Source organism: Carcharhinus amblyrhynchos, chromosome 7 (assembly GCF_965287045.1).
Source record: "Carcharhinus amblyrhynchos chromosome 7, sCarAmb.v2.hapA, whole genome shotgun sequence".
Taxonomy (NCBI): domain Eukaryota; kingdom Metazoa; phylum Chordata; class Chondrichthyes; order Carcharhiniformes; family Carcharhinidae; genus Carcharhinus; species Carcharhinus amblyrhynchos.
This window is the reverse complement of record NC_137330.1, coordinates 109,656,741-109,679,982: the sequence shown is the minus strand read 5'-3', so window position 1 is coordinate 109,679,982 and position 23,242 is coordinate 109,656,741. Positions and strand designations below refer to the sequence as shown.

General features: G+C 44.7%; 1 protein-coding gene across 3 annotated transcripts in view; it reads left to right on the top strand.

The window, feature by feature from the left end:
* The window catches only part of LOC145345201 (uncharacterized), a 559,547-nt gene that overhangs the window by 421,027 nt on the left and 115,278 nt on the right, over positions 1-23,242 (top strand). The window lies entirely within an intron of this gene.

The window sequence follows — 23,242 nt, the reverse complement described above, 5'->3', positions numbered from 1 at the left end:
TGTCTATTAGGAGCACAAATGAAAAATGCTCCCTGGTTCCTTGTTTTTCTTTAATTCAATTTACTTTGTCAGCTTGTCAGGTGACAAATGTTATTTTCTTAAAAGTTGTTCATTTAAAAGATGTCAGATATAAAAGCGTTATCATCAGGTATGTGGTTAATTTTTGATGCAAATGTGGCTTGGCCCCTGCTGTAATTATTGATAATTCAGAACCGGGAATTGAAAAATATTCTGTGAATTAGGTCTGGTTGCCGAGGCTGCGGCTAAGGAAGTGGTTGTGTTACTTTAAATTCAAAGACTCGTAGAACAGAGTTCTATTTGATCTGGAAATTAGCTTGTATGAAACCCATTGTAAATCAGATTTCCACTTGCTTAGCACTGAAACTATCACCAAGGTGTTTTCGATGCTTTATCAGCTTCAACTATTGCCAGCCTGTGAAATACAATAATTGCAAAGTTGCTGCAATGAACAGAACTGGCTTTGTTTTAAAGAACCCCCTAAAGGAATGGGCTTCACTCAGAGAGACAGCACATCGCTTCACACTGACAGATCCCTGCTGTCACAGCTGAAGTGAGAGTTTGTCCAAAGTAGCGGCTATCTTCTTTTATTCCATTATCTTGTAATTGAGTTTGTGTCTATATAATGCCCTGTTTGTGAACCAAATCCTGCACTCATCTGATGAAGGGGCAGCGCTCTGAAAGCTCGTGCTACCTGGTGTTGTGAGACTATTTATTGTGCCCACCCCAGTCCAACGCCGGCAACTCCACATCATTCTTTTGTAACGGACTGGTTTTATTAGCCTAGAAACAACAACATGTCATTAGAGAATTGGCAAGGGCCTTTGAACAGGATCAAACTTATTTATTGCTCCTGTTGCATCAGTTAGGATTTCCTTCATTGTTTTCTGGTCAAACTTGAATGAAAGCCATTTTAGACACATGTTGTCTTAGATATATCTCCTCACAATGGTCTATTGAACCTCATGTGCCTGTTGGCCAGGATTACAGGTGCCGTAGGTAAACAATGAACTATAGTGAATGAGCCGTCTAGACTGTTAGCTGGTGAATAGTGTTCATGGACTGCACATCTTTCACTGCGATGAATATCTGAGATTTGAAAAGTATTTACTGGACGTATATTTACTCATGAGCTTGGAGCAACTGGTAGGACTGGTATAGTGACTAACCCAGCATGAAGACATTTTGTCTTAGGTGTGGTTGCTAGGTATTATTGTAATTAACACCCTCACTGACACAATCTGTTTGTACAACACCCTCATCACAGTCATTGGGACTCCCGTGAGTCATTTGATGGAGAAAAATCTGCCACACAGATTCCACTTCCTTGCACAGGCTTGTACCCACTGTCTCATCTGTCAACAGTCCAGACCTTGAATTGGTGATCAAAGTGTCCCGGTCATTGCAGCCCACGCAATGAATGCACTGGTTGAGTTAAAACAGAAAAATGCTGGAAAATCTCAGCAGGTCTGGCAGCATCTGTGGGGCAAGAATAAAGCCAACGTTTCAACTCTGGGTGACCGTTCATCAGAACTGAGAGCAAAGAGAGTCAGCAGAGATTTATACCGTGGTGGTGGCGGGGAGAGGGGGGGCGGGGAGGGTGTCGTTGAAATGGGACAAAGGGAATGTAAATGAGGATATAGATGGCTGAGAAAGGTGCTAATAGTGTCCATTAAATGACCAGAATGTGTCATTGGCAGAACAGAGTTACAGATTGTTAAAGGACTGTCTGAGAGATGTGGCAGCTGTCCTGTTAACAACTTCAGAGTGTGAACTGGCCCCTCCACCTTCACCCCATTTCCATTTATTCTATTTCGTTTCATGTCATTCATCCATTTGACCATTCTTCTTCCTTGCCTCTATTTTTCCACTTCTCCATTCCAGCTCTCCTTCTTGCCCACCCCCCAGCCCCCTCGCCCCTCCCCAACTTCACGGCAACTGTCGTAATCCACACGCAGTCCTTTAACGACCTGAACCTCAGTTCTGCCACTCACACATTCTATTCACTTAATGAACACTTTTAGCATCTTTCTCAGCCTTCTTCATCATCACTTACATTCCCTTTGTCCCATTCCATCCCCCCCCAAAACTCCATAGTATAAATCTCTGCTAATTCTCTTTCCTCTCAGCGCTGACAAAGGGTCATCTAGACTCAAACCGTTGGCTCGATTCTCTCTCAGTAAGAAGTCTCACAATACCAGGTTAAAGTCCAACAGGTTTATTTGGTGGCAAAAGCCCCAAGCTTTCGGAGGGCTGCTCCTTTGTCAGGTGGATGGGATTTCCGTTCGCAAACAGGGCATAAAAGGCACAAAGTCAATTTACAGAATAATGATTGGAATGCAAGCCTTTACAGATAATCAAGTCTTAAAAGTACAGACAATGTGAGTGGAGAGAGCGTTAAGCACAGGTTAAAGAGATGTGTTTTGTCTCCAGACAGGACGTTGAGGAGGTATGCAAGTCCAGGCAAATCTTGGGGGTTACAGATAGTGCGACATGAACCCAAGATCCTGGTTGAGGCTGTTCTCCTGTGTGCAGAACTTGGCTATCAGTCTGTGCTCAGCGACTCTGCGCTGTCGTGTGTCATGAAGGTCGCCTTGGAGAACGCTTGCCCAAAGATCAGAGGCCTAATGCTCGTGACCGCTGAAGTGTTCCCCAACAGGAAGAGAACAGTCTTGTCTGGTGATTGTCGAGCGGTGTTCATTCATCCGTTCTCGTAGTGTCTGCATGGTCTCCCCAGTGTACCATGCCTTGGGATATCCTTTCCTGCATCATATCAGGTAGACAATGTTGACCAGGTTGCAAGTGAATGTACCGTGTACCTTGCAGATGGTGTTCTCACGTGAGATGATGGCACGCATGTTGATGATCCAGCATGTCTTGCAGAGGTTGCTGTGGCAGGGTTGTGTGGTGCCGTGGTCACTGTTCTCCTGAAGGCTGGGTAGTTTGCTGCAGACTATGGTCTGTTTGAGGTTGTGCGGTTGTTTGAAGCCAAGAAGTGGGGGTGTGGGGATGGCTTTGGCGAAATGTTCATCTTCATCAATGATACGTTGAAGGGCCCGGAGAAGATGTTGTAGGTTCTCCACTCTGGGGAAGTACTGGACCATGAAGGGTACTCTGTCCACCGTGTCCTGTGTTTGTCTTCTGAGGAGGTCGGTGGGGTTTTTCGCTGTGGCATGTCTGAACTGTTGATCGACCAATCGAGTGCCATACCCTGTTCTCTCCCTGTTGGGGAACACTTCAACGGTCACAGACATTTGGCCTCTGATCTTTGGGTAAACATTCTCCGAGGCGGCCTTTACGAAACCCAACTGCGCAAAGTCGCTGAGCAGAGACTGATAACAAGTTCTGCACACGTGAGAACAGCTTCAACCAGGATCTTGGGTTCATCTCACACCATCTGTAACCCCCACGACTTGCCTGGGCTTGCAAAATCTCACTAACTGTCCTGTCTGGAGACAATATACATCTCTTTAACCTGTGCTTAACACTCTCTCCACTCACATTGTGTGTATCTTTAAGACTTGATTACCTGTAAAGATTGGCATTCCAATCACTATTTTGTAAATTGAGTTTGTGTCTTTATATGCCCTGTTTGTGAATAGAACTCCCACTCATCTGACAAAGGAGCAGCGCTCTGAAAGCTAGTGGCTTTTACTACCAAATAAACCTGTTGGACTTTAACCTGGTGTTGTGAAATTCTTACTGTGTTTACCCCAGTCCAACACCAGCAACTCCAGAACCTAGATTGACACTCCATTATCACACTCCAATGTTTCTATTGCCAGAAGCCTCACAACACCAGGTTAAAATTAGGACTTTAACCTGGCCTTGTGAGACTTCTTACTGTGCCCATCCCAGTCCAACGCCGGCATCTCCACATCAATGTTTCTATTAGCATGGGGTGATCAGAAGCCAGAGGTTACGGATTTAAGGTTATTGTCAAAAGATGAGAGGCAGGCTGCATACGATCTGCTCTGGAAGTAAATTCCATGATAACTGACAAAAGGGAATTGGACATCAACGAGAGGATAGTTACAGGGATACAGGTAAAAGCAGGGCAAGTGGGGCCAATGAGATAGCTCTTTTAATGAGCCAGTACAGGCTTGATGGACCAAATGGCCACCTCCTTTTGATTATATGATTCTACTGAATTTGATTTATTATTGTATTACCATGTATTAACATACAGGGAAAAGCATTGTTTCTTGAGCAGTATACACACAAAACATACTGTTCATAGAGAAGGAAACGATAGAGTGCAGAATGTAATGTTACAATCACAGCTAGGGTGTAGAGAAAGATCAACTTAATGCGAGGTAAGTCCATTCAAAAGTCTGACAGTGGCAAGGAAGAAGCTGTACTTGAGTCAGTTGGTATGTAACCTCAGACTTTTGTACCTTTTTCCCAACGGAAGAAGGTGGAAAAGAGAATATCCGGGCTGCATGGGGTCCTTAATTATGCTGGCTGCTTTGCCGAGGGAAGGGGAAGTGTAGATAAAGTCAATGGATGGGAAGCTGGTTTGCATGTTGGATTGGGCTGAGAGGACAGCATTATCACCACTGCCATCTTTCAAGTGAGACCTTAAACTAAAGCTCTCTTCTCCTGGCTAGGCAAGCGTCACAGAATACTACAGTGCAGAGGAAACCCTTTGGCCCATTGAGTCTGCACTGTCACATGAAAAGTCCTGACCTGCCCACCTAATCCAGCACATGGCCCATTGCCTTGAATGTTATAAGAACATAAGAAATAGGAGCAGGAGTAGGCCATCTAGCCCTTCGAGCCTGCCCCGCCATTCAATAAGATCATGGCTGATCTGTCGTGGCTCAGTTCCACATTCCCGCCCTCTCCCCATAACCCTTAATCCCCTCTCTTATCAAAAACCCATCAACCCGCGTCTTAAAAATATTTAGCGAGGTAGCCTCCACCACTTCAACGGGCAGAGAATTCCAGAGATTCACCACCCTTTGAGTGAAGAAGTTCCTCCTCAACTCCGTTCCAAACCGCCCCCCCCTTTATCTTGAGGCTGTGCCCCCTAGTCCTACTGTCCTTTCTGAGCGGGAAGAGTCTCTCTACCTCTATCCTATCCATCCCATTCATCATCTTATATGTCTCAATGAGATCTCCCCTCATTCTTCTAAACTCTAACGAGTACAAGCCTAGTTTATTCAGCCTCTCCTCATAGCTCAACCCCCTCAACTCCGGCATCCGCCTAGTAAACCTCCTCTGCACTCCCTCCAAGGCCAAAATATCCTTGCGTAAGTACGGCGCCCAAAACTGCACACAGTACTCCAGCTGCGGCCTCACCAATGCCCTATACAGACGCAGCAAGACCTCCCTACTTTTATATTTAATCTCCCTCGCTATGAAGGCCAGCATCCCATTCGCCTTCCTGACCACCTGCTGCACCTGCAAGCTGGGTTTTTGCGACTCATGCACAAGGACCCCAAGGTCCCTCTGCACCGTCGCCTGCTGCAGTTTTTCGCCCCGTAAGTAATAGTCCTTCCTACCATTCTTCCAAAGTGGACCACCTCGCACTTGCCAACATTAAATTCCATTTGCCATTTCCTGGCCCATTCGCCCAACCTATCTAGATCCTTCTGTAGACTCTCCACACCCTCCGCACAATTTGCCTTTCCTCCAATCTTGGTGTCATCAGCAAATTTCGACACCCTGCACTCCGTTCCCTCCTCCAGATCATCTATATAAATGGTAAAAAGCTGAGGCCCCAGCACCGACCCCTGAGGCACTCCACTAGTCACCATCCGCCAATCCGAATAGCACCTATTGACCCCCACTCTCTGCCTCCTATTTGACAACCAATCCTCTATCCACGCTAACACCCTACCCCCAACTCCATGTCCCCTGACCTTCTGCAATAACCTCCTGTGAGGTACCTTGTCAAACGCCTTCTGAAAATCCAGAAAGACCACATCCACCGGCTCTCCTCTATCCACCGCCCTAGACACATCCTCATAGAACTCCAGTAAATTTGTCAGACACGACTTCCCTTTAATGAAACCGTGCTGCGTCTGCTCTATCAAGCAATTCCCCTCAAGATGCCTCACTATTTCCTCCTTGATGACGGATTCTAACATTTTACCTACACAGACGTTAAACTAACCGGCCTATAATTCCCTGCCTTTTGCCTGGCACCCTTCTTAAACAACGGCGTAACATTAGCCGCTTTCCAATCTTCCGGCACTTCCCCGGAATCCAGCGACGTCTGGAAAATAACCACCAAGGCATCCACTATCACCTCCGCCATTTCTTTCAGAACCCTCAGATGCATTCCATCCGGTCCTGGGGACTTGTCCACAATCAGTCCCTCCAGTCTGTCGAGCACCTCCTCTCTAGTAACAGTAATGTCATTAAGACCCTCCAGTCCTACCACCTTTCCATCACTAACACCCGGCAAATTATTCACGTCCTCCTCCGTGAAGACAGAAACAAAAAAGTTATTCAGGACCTCAGCCATATCCCCATCCCCTACCACTAAGTCCCCCTTTTCATCCTCATTATGGGGTGCCAAATACTCATCCAGATGCTTTTTAAAGGATGTGAGGCATCCCGCCTCCACCATCTCCCAGGCAGTACATTCCAGACTGTCACCACCCTCTGGGTAAAAACATTTTTCCTCAAATCCCCCCCCAAACCTCCCACCCCTCACTTCTAACTTGTGTCCCCTCATAACTGACCCTTCAGCTAAGGGGAACAGCTTCTCCCTATTCACCCTGTCCATTATCTCTCATAATCTTGAACACCTTAATCAGGTCACCCCTCACCTTTCTCTGCTCCAATGAAAACAACCCAAATGTCAAAAAATGCACAGTTCAGAGTCAGGGCAAGGGAGTCATCACTGGTGTTCTGACCCATCAGTAATATAAAGTAAATTAGCTCATTGCTCTGTGGGAGCTTCCTGTACTCAAGTTGATCACCACACGTGTCTACGGATGAATGAATATATTTCAAAATGAGTTCATTCACTGTGCAGTGCTGTGGGAGGATCTGTTACGTCAATGCGAGTTCTTTCTTTACTCAGTAGCATGGCCTTGCTGGGAATGTGAGGGGTGGATGTGGCTGATTCCACAGGATTGTAACTCCATTTTGATGGAGTTTGAGCAGCAGAATTGGATTACGATTCTGAGGGGCAAATTGTGTGCGAATGTCCTAATGTAGCACAGGAATAGTATTCACCCTGGATGATATCAAGGTTTGAAAAGCTGTCTTTATTAATAAGAGTGTGACCATGTTCTCTCTGTGTGAAGAATGATGCTTCATTTTCTTTCCCTGTAAATGAAGTGTCATCACTCCATTTCACCCAATAAAATGCAATCAAAATGATGCGGCTGAGATTTAACAAACTAAACACAAAGCATGTTCTCTTAATAACAGCCTTCCAAGATAGCATTGCCAGACTAGATGGTTGAAAGGAAGTGGGAACTCACAGAATCCCTGCAGTGCAGAAGGTGGCCATTTGACCCATTGAGTCCTGACACTGTAACCCAACATATTTACCCTGCTAATCCTCCCTACGCTGAGGGACAATTTGGCATGGCCAGTCAACCTAACCCACACAACTTTGGAGTGTGGGAGAAAACCAGAGGAAACTCACGGGAGAACATGCAAACTCCACACGGACCTTCACCTGAGGCTGGAGTTGAACCTGGGACCCTGGTATTGTGAGACACCAATGCTAACCACTGTGCCACCCCAAAAGTAGGGGAGTGGGAAAAGATAGCGTTTGTGTCCAGTGCCTTCCAGAGGAAAATGTGATTGTGTAGATGGCAGGTAAGACCAGGACCAAGATCCCCAGGTTCCTCCGTGACACTGCACCCTCCAGAAAGAAATGAGGAGGGTAATGTGGTAGGAGAAATGTAACGCACAGCCATCATTCAATAAATCATCCAAGACTCCAGTTCTTGCAAGTCTGTGTCACTGTCCCCAATTGTCCATCTTCCTGCTGCCACTCTAAATCGATATATGTTGGAGGTCAGAGTCATGGAGCAGCAAGAATCTGGCTGTGTGTGTTTAGACATGGAGCTCTAGAAAGTGCCAGTCTCAAATGCGTTTGGTGTTATGGAGGTGCCATCGGGATAGGACCTGGGTGGGATGCTCTGTTGGAGAGTCGGTGCAGTATTGAAGGACCAAATGGCTTCCTTTTGCAGTGTAAAGATTCTACAATTCTTCTGATCTATTATTAAGGTGCATGAACTTGCTGTACTTATTTCTAGAACTACTTTAGCCCATGTTTCTCACAAGATTTAGCACATGTTTCTCACTGGTGCCTTTGGGTAAATTAGTTTCCAGCTGAAGGACAGGCTAAATTTAACATTTCACCCGAAGAATTCTAATAATTCAGCACCGTCTAAAGTGTTAAGTTAGAGCAGGGCGGGGACACAGAATCTTTTGATTCAATACTACCACTGGTCTGAATTGTAACAGCAAAACTGGATTATTTTATCAAAGTAAATCTTATATCATTCTGGGATTGCTATGGTTTATGTCAGCGCCCATGGCTAATAATCCAGATGTTTATCCAGGTGACAGGATACCAAATTGTTTTGTTGATTCGTTCACTAGACATGGGGTTCGCTGGCTGGGCCAGCCTTTATTGTCCACCCCTAATTGCCCGGGTCCCTGGTGCTGTGAGGCACAGTGCTGACCACCAGGCCACTGTGCCGCCCACAGGAAGCTAACATCTGCGTGAGGTGAGGGCAGAGGATAAAGAGGGGAAAAAGAAGAACAAAAAAAGCTAGAATTGGCGCTTGTATTACTTAATAGAAGGTGGAGCTTAGTAGGAAATTTAGGCAACCAACTAGTTTCCAAAACGTGACCTGATCAGAAACGTAACGTCTATTATCTCTGTCACGCGTGTTCTTTGTAGGTAGATTTGTCTGGAGCTCAGTGTTTTCTATAATGTGGGGTAGACTTGAAAAAGATGAAGGAAAGTGGAGGTGTTTCCTGTGAAAATAACCAAATGTGTGAGGGATTTCCATTTCTCTGCAGATTTTCTTTCTTGAGTGCGGAAGCAAAGGCCAACGTGCAAGACAGTCGGTGCGATGGTGATTAGAATTTGTCTGTTGATGGATTTGCAGTGCATTATTAAGTTGTGTTTGGCCATCTGGTTAGCACTACTGCCTCACAGCACCAGGGACCCAGGTTCGATTCCCGACTTGGGTCACTGACTGTGTGGAGTCTGCATGTTCTCCCTGTGTCTGCGTGGGTTTCCTCCGAGTGCTCTGGTTTCCTCCCACAGTCTGAAAGATGTGCTGGTTAGGTGCGTTGATCTGAACAGGCGTCGGAGTGTGGTGATTAGGGGAATTTCATAGTAACCTCATTGCAGTGTTAATGTAAGCCTTACTTGTGACTAATAAATAAACTTTTATTTTGATGAGTATAATTGATTATGAATTAGGAAATGGCTGCCTCATTGTAAAAGGGAATTAAATGGACAGTTTCCTTGGTTAAGTAGGAAGTAGATGCTCCAGCTGTTTACGATAGGCAGTACTATATTTTTTATTCATTCATGGGATGTGGACATCGCTGATTGCACCAGCATTTATTGCCCATCGCTAATTGTCTTTGAACTGAGTGGCTTGCTGGGCTATTTCAGAGGACATTTTAAGAGTCAACCACATTGCTGTGGCTCTGGAGTCACATGTAGACCAGACCAGATAAGGATGGCAGATTTCCTTCCCTAAAAGACATTAGTGGACCAGATGGGCTTTTACAACAATCGACAATTGTTTCACGGTCACCATTAGATTTTTAATTTCAGATTTTCTTATTGAATTCAATTTTCACCATCTATAGTGGCGGGATTTGAACCCGGGTCCCCAGAGCATTACACTGGGTCTACTGGATTACCAGTCCAGTGACAGTACCACTACTCCACACACATGCAAGCACCATGAAATTCCAAATTTAAATCCCTGATCCTCAGTCTCAGTAGTGGTAGGGATACTTGCTCTTACTACTTCTGAAAGTATAGGAAGAAGATTGGATTTGACTCTAATGCCCACCCCTTCTCCCTGTCCCCACTCCCCCCCCCAACATAAATGAACACTCACTTCCAAGTGTTACAAAGAACGTCATTATAGATAGCACACCAGACAGCACCCACTGCCAATGGAACTCTACATTGATAAGAAGTCAATTGATCCATTATCATAACTGTTTTGTGAATCAGAATTTTCACTTCTCAAACAAATGTGTTGCATAGCGCAGGTTTTTTGGTTATAAGCAGGGTGGGGTTTTGTTACTAATTGTTTTTCCTGAGACCTTTATAATACTTCCTCATCATTTAATTGCGTCTCGGTCATGTAATTTGCTTTTCTGCTTTTGCATCCTGTTACTCGAAGTTCAAATGTACCCTTATTTTTGAGGAATACATCTTGATTTTTGCACCATTTGTAATGGAACATAGGCTCTTACACATGGTGGCATGATGGTACAGTGGTTAGCACTGCTGCCTCACAGCCCAGGGACCTGGGTTCGATTCCAGCCTTGGGTCACTGTCTGTGCAGAGCCTACATATTGTCCCCGTGTCCGCATGGGTTTCCACCGGGTGCTCTGGTTTCCTCCGACGTTCCAAAGGTATGCAGGGCAGGTTGATTTGGCCATGCAGTATCGCTCCTTAGTATCAGGGGGGTTACGAGGATAGGGCCTATGTGGGATTGTTGACAGTGCAAGATTGATGGGCTGAATGGCCTCGTTCTTCATTGTAGGGATTCTATGTTGATTATAATCAGCTGCTTCAGGGTAGAGAGATGGCACTGAAATTTCTCCCATCAATAACTTTAAACAAAAGTGTGAATAGAGAATGGTTCCTGAAGTTGAAGGTTTCCTTAGTGAATGAAAAAGAGATGAACATTCTTCCCGTTGCCAGGCTTTGATTGGAAGTTAGCTGTGAGTAATTTTATTAAATTATTTTCATAAATGTTGGACTTGGGATATAGAAAAGACACTTTTACCATGCTGGAATTTCAATGCAGTGAATGTTACCAAATGTGAAAGATCAAAACGTTTTTTAAAACAGTCCCTTTGTCAGTGACACACATACCCCATGAATCAAAGTATAAAAAGAGCAATGCAATGAAAGACAAATATTCTAGCCCACAGACCATACCCATTGCTTGATAGACAGAGCCAAGTATGAAAGGAACTACTGTCAACAAACATGAAATAGTGAACAGCTTAGGGCAGAGGATTCATCGAAGATATACTTAGGTAATATGTTTCTGGCCAATCAGTTAAGCTGAAGCCTTTCTCCTCCAACACCCCCCGTCCCCACCCCTCATTTAGAATCCATAGAATCCCAACAGTGCAGAAGGAGGCCATTCGGTCCATCGAGTCTGCACCAACCCTCCAATAGAATGTCTGACCCAGGCCCACCATCCCCTGCCCTCCCCCCATAACGCTCAGGCATTTACCCTGCTAATCCCCCTAATTACTCACCTTTGGACACTAAGGAGCAATTTAGCATGGCCAATCCACTTAACCTTAACCCACATCTTTGGACTGCGGGAGGAAACCGGAGCACCCTGGAGGAAACCCAAGCAGACGTGGGGAGGACGTGCAAACTCCACCCAGACAGTGACCCCCAGCTGGAATTGAACCCAGGTCCCTGGCGCTGTAAGGCAGCAGTGCTAACCACTGTGCCAACCTGCTACCCATGCTGCTGCGTACTCAGAGATCAGTGGGGGTTTTGGGGTGCTGGAGGTCAGATTGCTACACCCATGAAGCACGTATGTATCAAACCGGCCTCATATAGTGCAAATGGTACATAGTACAAACCACAAATTATCCTTCTTAGTCAGTTATAGTACATCTCAATATTGCTAATACATTTCTAAAAGAACAAGTATGGAGGGAGACAATATAATGGTATTTTCGCTCAACTATTAATCCAGAAACTCAGCTAATGTTCTGCGGATCAGGATTCGAATCATAGAATCATAAAGATTTATAGCATGGAAACGGGCCCTTTGCTTCAACTTGTCCATTCCACCCTTTTTTTTAACCACTAAGCTAATCCCAGTTGCCCAAGGTTGGCCCATATCCCTCTATACCCATTTTAACCATGTAATATGTCTAAATGTTTTTTAAAAGACAAAATTGTACCCGCTTCTACTACTGCCTCTGGCAGCTTATTCCAGACACTCAGCAGCCTTTGTGTTCAAATATCTCTGTTAGGGGACCCGCAATTTGCTCTGTAGACTCCCAAAAGGTCCTGGGATACACTTCATCAGGTCCCGGGGATTTATCTACCTTGATGCACTTTAAGACTTCCAGCACCATCTTCTCTATAATATATACACTCCTCAAGACATCACTATCTATTTCCCCAAGTTTCCTAACATTCATGCCTTTCTCAACAGTAAGTACTTATGAGAAATATTCGTCTAGGATCTCACCCATCTCTTGTGGATCTGCACATAGATGACCTTGTTGATGCTTAAGAGGCCCTATTCTCTCCCTATTTACCCTTTTGCCCGTTATGTATTTGTAGAAGCTTTTTGTAGAATCCCACTATGGCAGATGGTGGAATTTGAATTCAATAAAAAATATATCTGGAATTAACAATCTACTGATAACCATGAAACCATTGTCGATTGTCGGAAACCCATCTGGCTCACTAATGTCCTTTAGGGAAGGAAATCTGCCATCCTTATCTGGTCTGTCCTACATGTGATCCCAGAGCCACAGCAATGTAGTAGACTCCCAGCCGCCCTCCAAGGTCAACTGGGGATGGGCAATAAATGCTGGCCAGCCAATGACGCAGTAAGAAATCTGACAACACCAGGTTAAAGTCCAACCGATTTATTTGATAGTAAACTCACAAGCTTTCAAAGTTTCCCTCTTCGTCAGGTGAATGAAGAGTTCTACACCTGGTGTTGTCAGACTTCTTACTGTGTTTATCCCAGTCCAACGCTGGCATCTCCACATCATGGCTACTATAGCCAGTGACGCCCATGCCTCACAAATGAATATAAAAAAAGAATTGATGTTGGCTTGTGAGTGTCTGTGAAAAGTTATAGAAGGAATTGGTGTAGTTGAGTTTCGGAACACTATGCTCATTTAAAATAAAAGTTGACTAGAACAGGTGAATAAAACTGGTAATTCAAGATTTTTGTTTTATTCACATACATGTCTTATGTGATAACGCAGCATCCGATGTTGAAAGATTAGGCGAGCAGTAGCTTTATGTGTATAAGTACAATTCCAACTGGTCAATCATTAAACAGCAATGTTACTAAGTGTTGCGACAAACTATAATGTGGGTGGCTCAACCACCTCTGTTTGCTTAGTCTCCATTAAGGAAGTCTTCTGTGATATTTAAGGAACTGTTCACAAGTTTAAGTAACTTAATTGCAGTGCAACTGTAAGCCTACTTGTGACACTAAGAAAATAGAAATAAGTTTCCACTTGTCCTGGTTTCATTAGCTTTGCCATTTATCCAAAATGAGATCTATTAACAGAATGATACCTTACTTCCTGTTCCTCCTAAAGGTACTGAGTGAGATTATACATTGGAATTCTGATGACTGGTTGTCCTGGCATGTCGCTTAATATAACATGTGTGTTACCACTGGGTCATGCCACAGGTGTCGGCCATTTTTATTTGCTCAACTCGTTGAAGACCAAATTGCTTTCTCCGTCTTCACTCTTATTGAGGTAACTTTGTGAAAAACCATAAATGTGATTGTCAGAGAAGGACAAGAACAACATTTCACGAGAAGAAAGAGGATGCTTGTTAATGAAAGCTGAATCATTGTGCCCCACCCACTCCATTTCACATTTTCCACAGAAGGTATTAGAAATGAAATTTGGAACTGTCCTACTTGAGGGAGAACCGTGCACCTAAATGTCACATTTTAACCACACACGCTCCACCCTGCTATCCATTAGTAACAGCACTAATATTTGAGTTAGAATGCCGATGGCAGGGCTGGGGCTGGGGGAGGGGTGGAATGCAGTACAGCAACCAAATGAAAATTTGAATCTAATTTACGAATTCAAATAATGGCGGGCAGTGGACAAAGAACAAAGAACAACACAGCACGGGAAACAGACCCTTCGGCCCAACAAGTCTGCGCCGCTATCTTAACAATGTGCTTTTCCTACACCTCCCTCGACCCGTGTCTATGCTTATGGTACCCCCATTGGAAACCAGATTAAGGGGAGAATAATTTAGGGACAATTTGTTACACCAATCAGCCTAAGAGCACACCTTTGGGGTGTGGGAGGAAACCGGAGCACCCGGAGGAAACCCACGCAACCACAGGGAGAATGCACAAACTCCCACAGACACAGGCCCAAATCCATGTATCTGCACAGCTAGCAGTGATAGTCACTGAGCTGCTGTGGTGCCCGTCTGCTGGTCCAGTTTTAAGCATACACAAACGACGCAAAGTACTAGGCTACTCTCGAAACATCCCAGAGCAGCCCACGCACGACCCGCTGTGTGCATGCCCCTCGTTAGACAACAAGGTGGATTGATGCATCTGCGGAGTAAAAGAGAAAAACATCAACACACGTAACAGTTGATTTCCAGGAACGTCCCAAGGCTCTGATCCTTATTTAGAACAGTCTCCTATAACCCTCCATCCCTGTTTCACTCATGTGCCTATCTAAGTAAACCTTAAACAAGTCCAGCGTGCCTGCCTCCACCACTTTACTTGGCAGTGCATTCCATACCCCCACGACCCTCTGTGTGAAAAACCTCCCTCTAGCATCCAAATTGTACCTCACCCCCCTCACCCTAAGCCCGTGGCCCCTCGTGATATTTGTCTCCAATCTAGGAAAAAACCTGCCACTGTTTACTCTATCTATACCCTTCATTATTTTATACACCTCTATCAGATCCCCTCTTAATCTCCGTCTTTCTAAGGAAAAGAGCCCCAGTTTACCCAATCTTTCCTCATAACCCAGTCCTTCCATACCAGGCAGCATCCTGGTAAACCTCCTCTGCACTCTCTCCAGGGTCTCCTCGACCTTCCGGTAGTAAGGTGACCAGAACTGGACACAGTACTCCAAATGTGGTCTAACCAACGTTCTGTACAGCTGTAGCATTAGACGCCAGCTCTTGTACTCTATACCCCTTCCTATAAAGGCTAGCAAACCATAAGCTTTCTTCGCAACCTTCTCTACCTGTGTTGCCACCTTCAGAGACTTGTGCACTTGCACTCCCAGGCCCCTCTGCATTCTATACTCTTAATTGGTCTACCCTTTATCATGTAACTCCACTCTACATTATCCTTTCCAAAATGCATCACCTCGCATTTATCAGGATTAAATTCCATCTGCCATTTATCTGCCCAATATACCAGCTTATCTATATCCTGCTGTGTCACCTGACACTCTCCTCACTATCCACCAATCCTGCCATCTTTGTGTCATCTGCAAACTTGCTGATCACACCGCGTACGCCCTCTTCCAAGTCATTTATATATATTACGAATAGAAGAGGTCCCAGTACTAAGCCCTGCGGCACACCACTGATGACAGACCTCCAACTAGAAAAGGACCCTTCCACTACTACTCTGTCTCCTGTTACCTAGCCAGTTTTCAATCCATCTAGATACCTGTCCCTGTATCCCATGAGCCTTAACCTTTTCAACCAACCTACCATGAGGGACTTTGTCAAACGCCTTACTGAAACCCATATAAACGACATCAACTGCTCGTCCTTCGTCAACCGTTTTTGTCACCTCCTCAAAAAATTCTACCAGATTCGTAAGGCAAGACCTCCTCTTAACAAAGCCATGCTGCGTATCCCTAATCAGATCGCAACGCTCCAAATACTTATACATCCTATCCCTAAGAATTTTTTCCAACAACTTTCCTACCATGACGTCAAACTCACCGGCCTATAATTACCAGGGTTATCGCTGCTGCCCTTTTTAAACAGCGGTACCACATTAGCTATCCTCCAGTCCTCTGGGACCTCACCTGTGTCTAAAGAAGAGACAAAGATTTGGGTCAGAGGCCCAGCAATTTCATCTCTCGCCTCCCTAAGCAGCCTGGGATAAATGCCATCAGGCCCCGGAGCTTTATCAGTTTTTATGCTACCTAAAAACCCTAACACTTCCTCCCTCGTAATGGATATTTCCTTCAATTGGTCTACAGCTCCCTCCAAGACATTACAAGACACCAAGCCCCTCTCCTTCGTGAATACCGACGCAAAGTATTCATTCAGGATCTCCCCCATTCCCTCAGACTCTATGCACAGTTCCCCTCCTTTGTACCTAAGCGGACCGATTTTCCCTCTAACCACCCTTTTGTTCCTAATATGAGAGTAAAATGCCTTTGGATTTTCCTTAATCCTATCCGCCAAAGCCATTTCATGCCCCATTTCTGCCCTTCTAACTCCCCTTTTGAGCTCCCTCCTACTCTCTATATTCTTCCAGTGCTCTCTCCATTCCCAGTTGCTTAGACCTAACATATGCCTCTCTCTTCTTCCTGACCAAGTCCTCAACATCCCCTGTAATCCACGGCTCTCTAATCCTGCCTTTCCCATCCTTCCTCTTTACCGGCACATGTCTTTCCTGCAACCTTTTCAGTTTTCCCTTGAAAGCCTCCCACTTGCCGAACGTGGACTTACCCGCAAACAACCCCTCCCAATCAGTGTCCATCCGCTCTTGCCTAATCCGGCTATAGCTCGCCTTCCCCCAGTTCAACACCCTCCCCTTTGGACAGCACTCATCTTTTTCCATTATTATCCTAAAGTAGACAGACTTGTGGTCACTGTTTGCCACATGTTCACCCACTGCAACCTCAACCACCTGACCCGGCTCATTACCCAAAACTAAATCCAGTATAGCCCCCTCCCTAGTCGGGCTAGTTACGTACTGCTCCAAGGACCCTTCCAGCACACATTTTACAAATTCCTCCCCATCCGAACCCCCAGCTCCAGGCACCTTCCAATTCACTCCAGGAAGATTAAAATCTCCCACTACAACAACCGTATTCTTTCTTCACCTATCCAAATTGAGAGTGTCGCTCTCTTCCTCTTTAGGCTGCTGTTTGAATCCCCACCAGGTTAAAAAAAAACATTTTTGCATTTTGTAAAACTTGATTCCAGAACAGCTGCTCTCGCAATACTGGCGACAAACTAAATGTAGAAAGATCTCTGAGATCAGGAAGGCAACCTGGGGCCTTTCTATACGAATAGACAGCAAGCTGTTCATTAGAAGAACCATAGAACCATAGAAAATTACAGCTCAGAAACAGGCCCTTTGGCCCTTCTTGTCTGTGCTGAACCATTTTTTGCCTAGTCCCACTGACCTGCACTTGGACCATATCCCTCCACACCCCTCTTATCCATGAACCTGTCCAAGTTTTTCTTAAATGTTAAAAGTGTCCCTGCATTTACCACTTTATCCAGCAGCTCATTCCACACTCCCACCACTCTCTGCGTGAAGAATCCCCCCCTAATATTCCCTTTAAACTTTTCTCCTTTCAGCCTTAACCCATGCCCTCTGGTTTTTTTATTCCCTAGCCTCAGTGGAAAAAGCCTGCTTGCATTCACTCTATCTATACCCATCAAAATCTTATACACCTCTATCAAATCTCCCCTCATTCTTCTACGCTCCAGGGAATAAAGTCCTAACCTAGTCAACCTTTCTCTGTAACTCAGCTTCTCAAGTCCCCGCAACATCCTTGTGAACCTTCTCTGCACTCTTTCAACCTTATTTACATCCTTCCTGTAACTAGGTGACCAAAGCTGTACGCAATACTCTAAATTTGGACTCACCAGTGCCTTATACAACCTTACCATAACACTCCAACTTTTATGCTCAATACTCCGATTTATAAAGGCCAATGTATCAAAAGCACTCTTTCCGAGTCTATCCACCTGTGACGTCACTTTTAGGGAATTCTGTACCTGTATTCCCAGATCCCTCTGTTCAACTGCACTCTGAAGAGTCCCACCATTTAGCCTGTAAGAGTTGAGCTTTGTTGTGAGGTAGGTTTTGATGAGACCTTTTTGTTATTCTTGGGTGTCGCTGGCTGGCCAGCATTTATTGCCCATATCTAATGGCCCTTAGAGAGCAGTTGAGAGTCAACCACATTGCTGGGACTCTGGAGTCATATGTTGGCTAGACCAGGTAAAGACAACAGATATCCTTCTCTAAAGAACATTAGTGAACCAGATGGATTTTTCTGACGATTATTTCATGGTCACTGGCAGATTCTTAATTCTAGATTTTTTTTATTGAATTGAACTTCCACCATCTGCCATGGCGGGATTTGAACCCAGCTCCCGAGAACATTTGCTGAGTTTCTGGAATAATAGTCTAATGACAATACCACTGGGCCATTGCCTCCCATTTAAAGGCAGGGAAAGCATCACCAGGTGTGACTGGATAGGCAGAGAGTTGCGTGTTGCATATTTTGTTTGTACACCATAACGAAAGGTTGTAAAATAGGTATCACTGAATAGCATAACACCATTACAAGTGACATATTATTAGTGAATAGCTAAACACATGGGGACAAGTTGGAGGAACGAACAATGGAACGTTGTAGAAACATTTGGAATTGAATCACCACCCTGGTAGTTGGATCCACAGAGGCAGTGCTGGTGTGAATCATCACAGTCCCAGTGTTTTGACAACAGAGCCAGGACAAAGATATGACACAGAAGGAGGCCGATTAGACCCTCAAATCCATGTCAACTTGTGATAGATGGATCCAATCAATCACATTCCCCAGCTCTAGTCCTGCACATTTATTTCCCTCAAGTGCCTATCCAATTTCATAGAATCATAAAATCCCTACAGTGCAGAAGACCATTTGGCCCATCATTCGACCACAATTCCATCCAGGCCCTATCCCCCTAACCCTACATATTTACCCTGCTAGCCCCCCCTGACTCTAAGGAGCAGTTTAGCATGGTCAATCAACCTAACCCGCACATCTTTGGAGTATGGGAGGAGACCGGAGCACCTGGAGGAAAACCATGCAGACACGGGGAGAATGTGCAGGCTCCACACAGACAGTGACCCAAGCCGGGAATCGAATCAATCCCCCCACCCCTGCCACCCCTTCCTTAGCAACTTAGGCTGTAAGCCATCTGGATCAGGCAACTTATTTATTACCACAGTCAGCCTTTCCAGTACATCCTGCTTATCAAGTTTTAGCCCATCCATTATCTTTACCCACTCCACTCTTGTCAGCACCCTGTTAGGAAACACTGACACATAATACTCATTAAGTAATCCAGCTTTACCCTGTGCCTCTAAGCATATATTTTGTTCTTTGTTCTAATAGGTCCCACCCCACTCTTAATATCTACTTATTATTTATAAGACCCTTGTCAGGCCTCATTTGGAGTACTGTGCGCAGTTCTGGTCGCCTCACTATAGGAAAGATGTAGAAGCTATTGAAAGGGTACAGAGGAGATTTACAAGGATGTTGCCTGGACTGGGAGGCATGCCTTATGAAGTTAGGTTGAGGGAGCTGGGACTCTTTTCCCTGGAGAGACGAAGGTTGAGAGGCGACCTGATAGAAGTTTACAAAATGTTGAGAGGAATAGATAGGGTGGATTCTCAGAGGCTATTTCCCCGGGTTGAAATGGTTGCTACGAGAGGACACAGATTTAAGGTGCGGGGAGGCAAGTACAGAAGTGATGTTAAGGGTAAGTTTTTCACTCAGAGGGTGGTGAGTGAATGGAATCGGCTGCCGTCAGTGGTGGTGGAGGCGAACTCGCTGGGGTCTTTTAAAAGACTTCTGGATGAGTATATGGGATTTAATGGGATTGGGGGTTATAGATAGGTCTATAGATTGGTAGGTGTTGATGTGATCGGCGCAACTCGTGGGCCAAAGGGCCTGTTTGTGCTGTAGTGTTCTATGTTCTATGTTCTATAATTAGAAGATGATTTTTGGATTAACTTTTGCTAGCTGCCATTCTGTTCCTTCATTTGTTCTTTACCAGTCTTATTTTCCTCTTCACTTCCCTGCTCAGTGTATTATATTCAGCCAGGTTCTCATCTGAAGAATTCACCTCAGATGGATCATATATACTGTAATTTTTTGAAATCAAATTGAAATTTTGAGGTGGCAGAGAAAATTGATTAAGAGAATGCAGTGTATATGTGACAAAGGACACCCAAACAGGCTAGTGAACAAAGTAGAATTGGACGATTGGAAAATGGCAAATGGGACACTCTTGTAAGGACATTCCTAATAATTATAGACGGATCAGTAAGGTTTTACAAACAAGAATCAGGGTGAAAAAATTAACCAGCACTTGGAGTATTTTGAGTCAGTGAAGAAGAGCAAGCAAGGATTTGCAACAGGCAGATCTAATCAAAGTTAGCCCTTTTCCAGTTTAAACTAGATTGTTCCTTGCTATTCTCCATTGTTAATCCAATCCTAATGATATAATGATCACTCTTACCACTCCCCCCACAGACACTTCTACCACTTCATTCACCAGCACCAGATGCTGTAATGCCTCTGGTATTACAGAACGTACTGATCAAGGTCACATGTTTCAGAAATCCCCACCCCACTCCCTCAACCTTCCTCTTTACTCATTATCCCTATTGATACTTGGGGAAGGAAAATCCCCAATACCCACAGTTCTTGCACATCTCTGTGCTTGCCCTGCAGATTTGCTCCTCTCTCTCTCCATTTGGAGGCTTGTAGAATAGCCTCAGCAGCACGATCATCCCGTTTGCTTCTCTGCATTAATCAAATGGGATTCAAATCCTCCCCCCCTCCTCCCCTGCAGAATATCCACTCTTCCCTCTGCCTTTCCTGATCAGGCATTCCAGGGTAACAAGCCAAGAGCTATGGGGGAGGATTAGAAATTCCTGAGCAAAGTGAGACTTGAAATCCAACAACATCTTACCAAGATTAAGTAAGGATGAGGGAACAATGGCTCATCCTTCCTTAGAAACCGTGGCATTCCCCAGAGAGCACCCAACTCTCGATGGCCTGTTTTTGACTTTTGACTCCATTATCCTTGTTACTGACCTCGGGCTGTCAACTCAGCGAGTTTATCCAGAGAACTGTTGAATCACAAAGATTATGTTGTCCCAAGTTGGTCCCACAGTTCTGGTCCGTGCTGAATTAGCTGAATTTAGCCAACTCGTAATAGGAAGCACTATAATTAATCTCACAGCTTCAGGGTTAGGGAAGGAGAACTCATGTAAGCAGAGTTCCTGCCCTTCTGTGGGTGGGTGAGTATCAAATCAGGTTGGGATTGATTTCAATTTTCATGTTTCCATCATTTGATGGCTAGTTGACATTCATTATCGCTCATCAACAACCTGCAGTTATATTGCACCTTTATAAACAAAGAACAGTACAGCACAGGAACAGGCCCTTCAGCCCAACAAGTTGTGCCAACACATGCCCCTCTAATTGTAGTATTTTCTTGCCATTATGTGGTCCATATCCTTCTATTCCCTGCCCATTCATGTTTCTATCCAGATGCCTCTTGAAAGTTTATCACAAGAAAATATCCCAAATTGCTTCCCACTGGGGTGTAATCAATCAAAACCAGTCACAAATACCAAAAGAGAAAATGCTGGAAAATCTGTGAGGAACGAAAAGCGCTGACATTTCAAGCCTAGATAACCCTTTGACAAAGCTGCTTTGACAAAGGGTCATTGGTAGTCTAAAAGTCAGCTCTTCTCTCACTCCATAAATGCTGCCAGACCTGCTGAGATTTTTCAGTATTTTCTCTTTTGGTTTCAGATTTCCAGCACTCGCAGTAATTTACCTTTATCCAGTCATAAATCAAATACCAGAATGAGACTGCTCAGATGCCCGAAACCCCTGGAACTGTGACACAGCAAGGAATGGATGTCTTGCAAAGAGAGAACAAGATTTACATCTCTATAATTCCTTTCACCATCGCAGCCTGTCCCAGAGTGTTTTACAGCCAATTAAATATTGAAATGTGGCAGCTAATTTATACACTTCGAGCTGCCATCAACAGCAATGAGGTAATCATTAAATAATCTGTTTTAATGATGTTGATTGAGGGTAAATATTTGTCAGGAAGAGAAAAAAATAGATGTAAAAGACATCTTGGGCAGCTTCTCCCAAACTGTGACTTCCCCCACCTGGAAGAACAAGGACAGCTGACACATGGGTATATCATCACCTCCAAAGGTTTGATTTGATTTATTATTGTCACATGTATCAAATAGCGAAAATTGTTGTTTCTTGTGCACTATGCTGACAAAACATACTGTTCACAGAGAAGGAAATGAGACAGTGCAGAATGTAGTGTTACAGTCATAGCTAGGGTGCAGAGAAAGATCAATTTAATGCAAGATAGGTCCATTCAAAAGTCTGATTGCAGCGGGGAAGAAGCTGTTCTTGAGTCGGTTGGTACATGACCTCAGACTTTTGTATCTTTTACACAAGGAAAGAGGGTGGAACAGAGAATGTCTGGGGTGTGTGAGGTCCTTAATTATGCTGGCTGCTTTGCTGAGGCAGTGGGAAGTGTAGAGTCAATGGATGGGAGGCTGGGTTTGCATGACCATCAAACCCATCATCCTCGCAGACACACACCATGTTGACTTAGATGTATATTGTTGTTCCTCCATTGTCAGTCCTGGAGCTCCCTCATGGAACTATGGCAACATATATACCACAGACTGTATAAGATTAAGGAGGTCACCTATCACTTTCTCAATGACAACTAGGAAAGTTAGCACTAAGATGCTGAAAAATCACCCCGAATACAGAGGAAGTAGCATTTGTGAAACTTTTATTGGATTGTGGGACAAAGGCATCACTGGCTGGCCAGCATTTATTTCCATCCCTAGTTGCCATTGCGAAGGCGGTGGTGAGCTGCCTTTGTGAAGTGCTGCAGACCACGTGTTGAGAGTTGACCCACAATGCTGTTAGAGAGGGAGCTCCAGGATTTTAACCCAGTAAAGGAACGGCGATGTATTTCCAAGTCAGGATGGTGAGTGGCTGGGAGAGGAAGCTTGCAGGTGGCAGTAATCCCATGTATCTGCTGCCTTTGCTCATCTAGATGGAAGTGGTTGTGGGTTTGGAAGGCGCTGCCTAAGGATCTTTGGTGAATTGCTGCGGTGCATCCTGTAGATAATACATACTGCTGCTACTGAGCGTCGGTGGTGGAGGGAGGGATGTTTGTGGATGGGGTGCCACATTTACCAGAATAAAATTTACAAGCTTCTGGTAAGGGAGGATGACGAAGGATACTTAGCATGGACACAGAGTAAGGAAA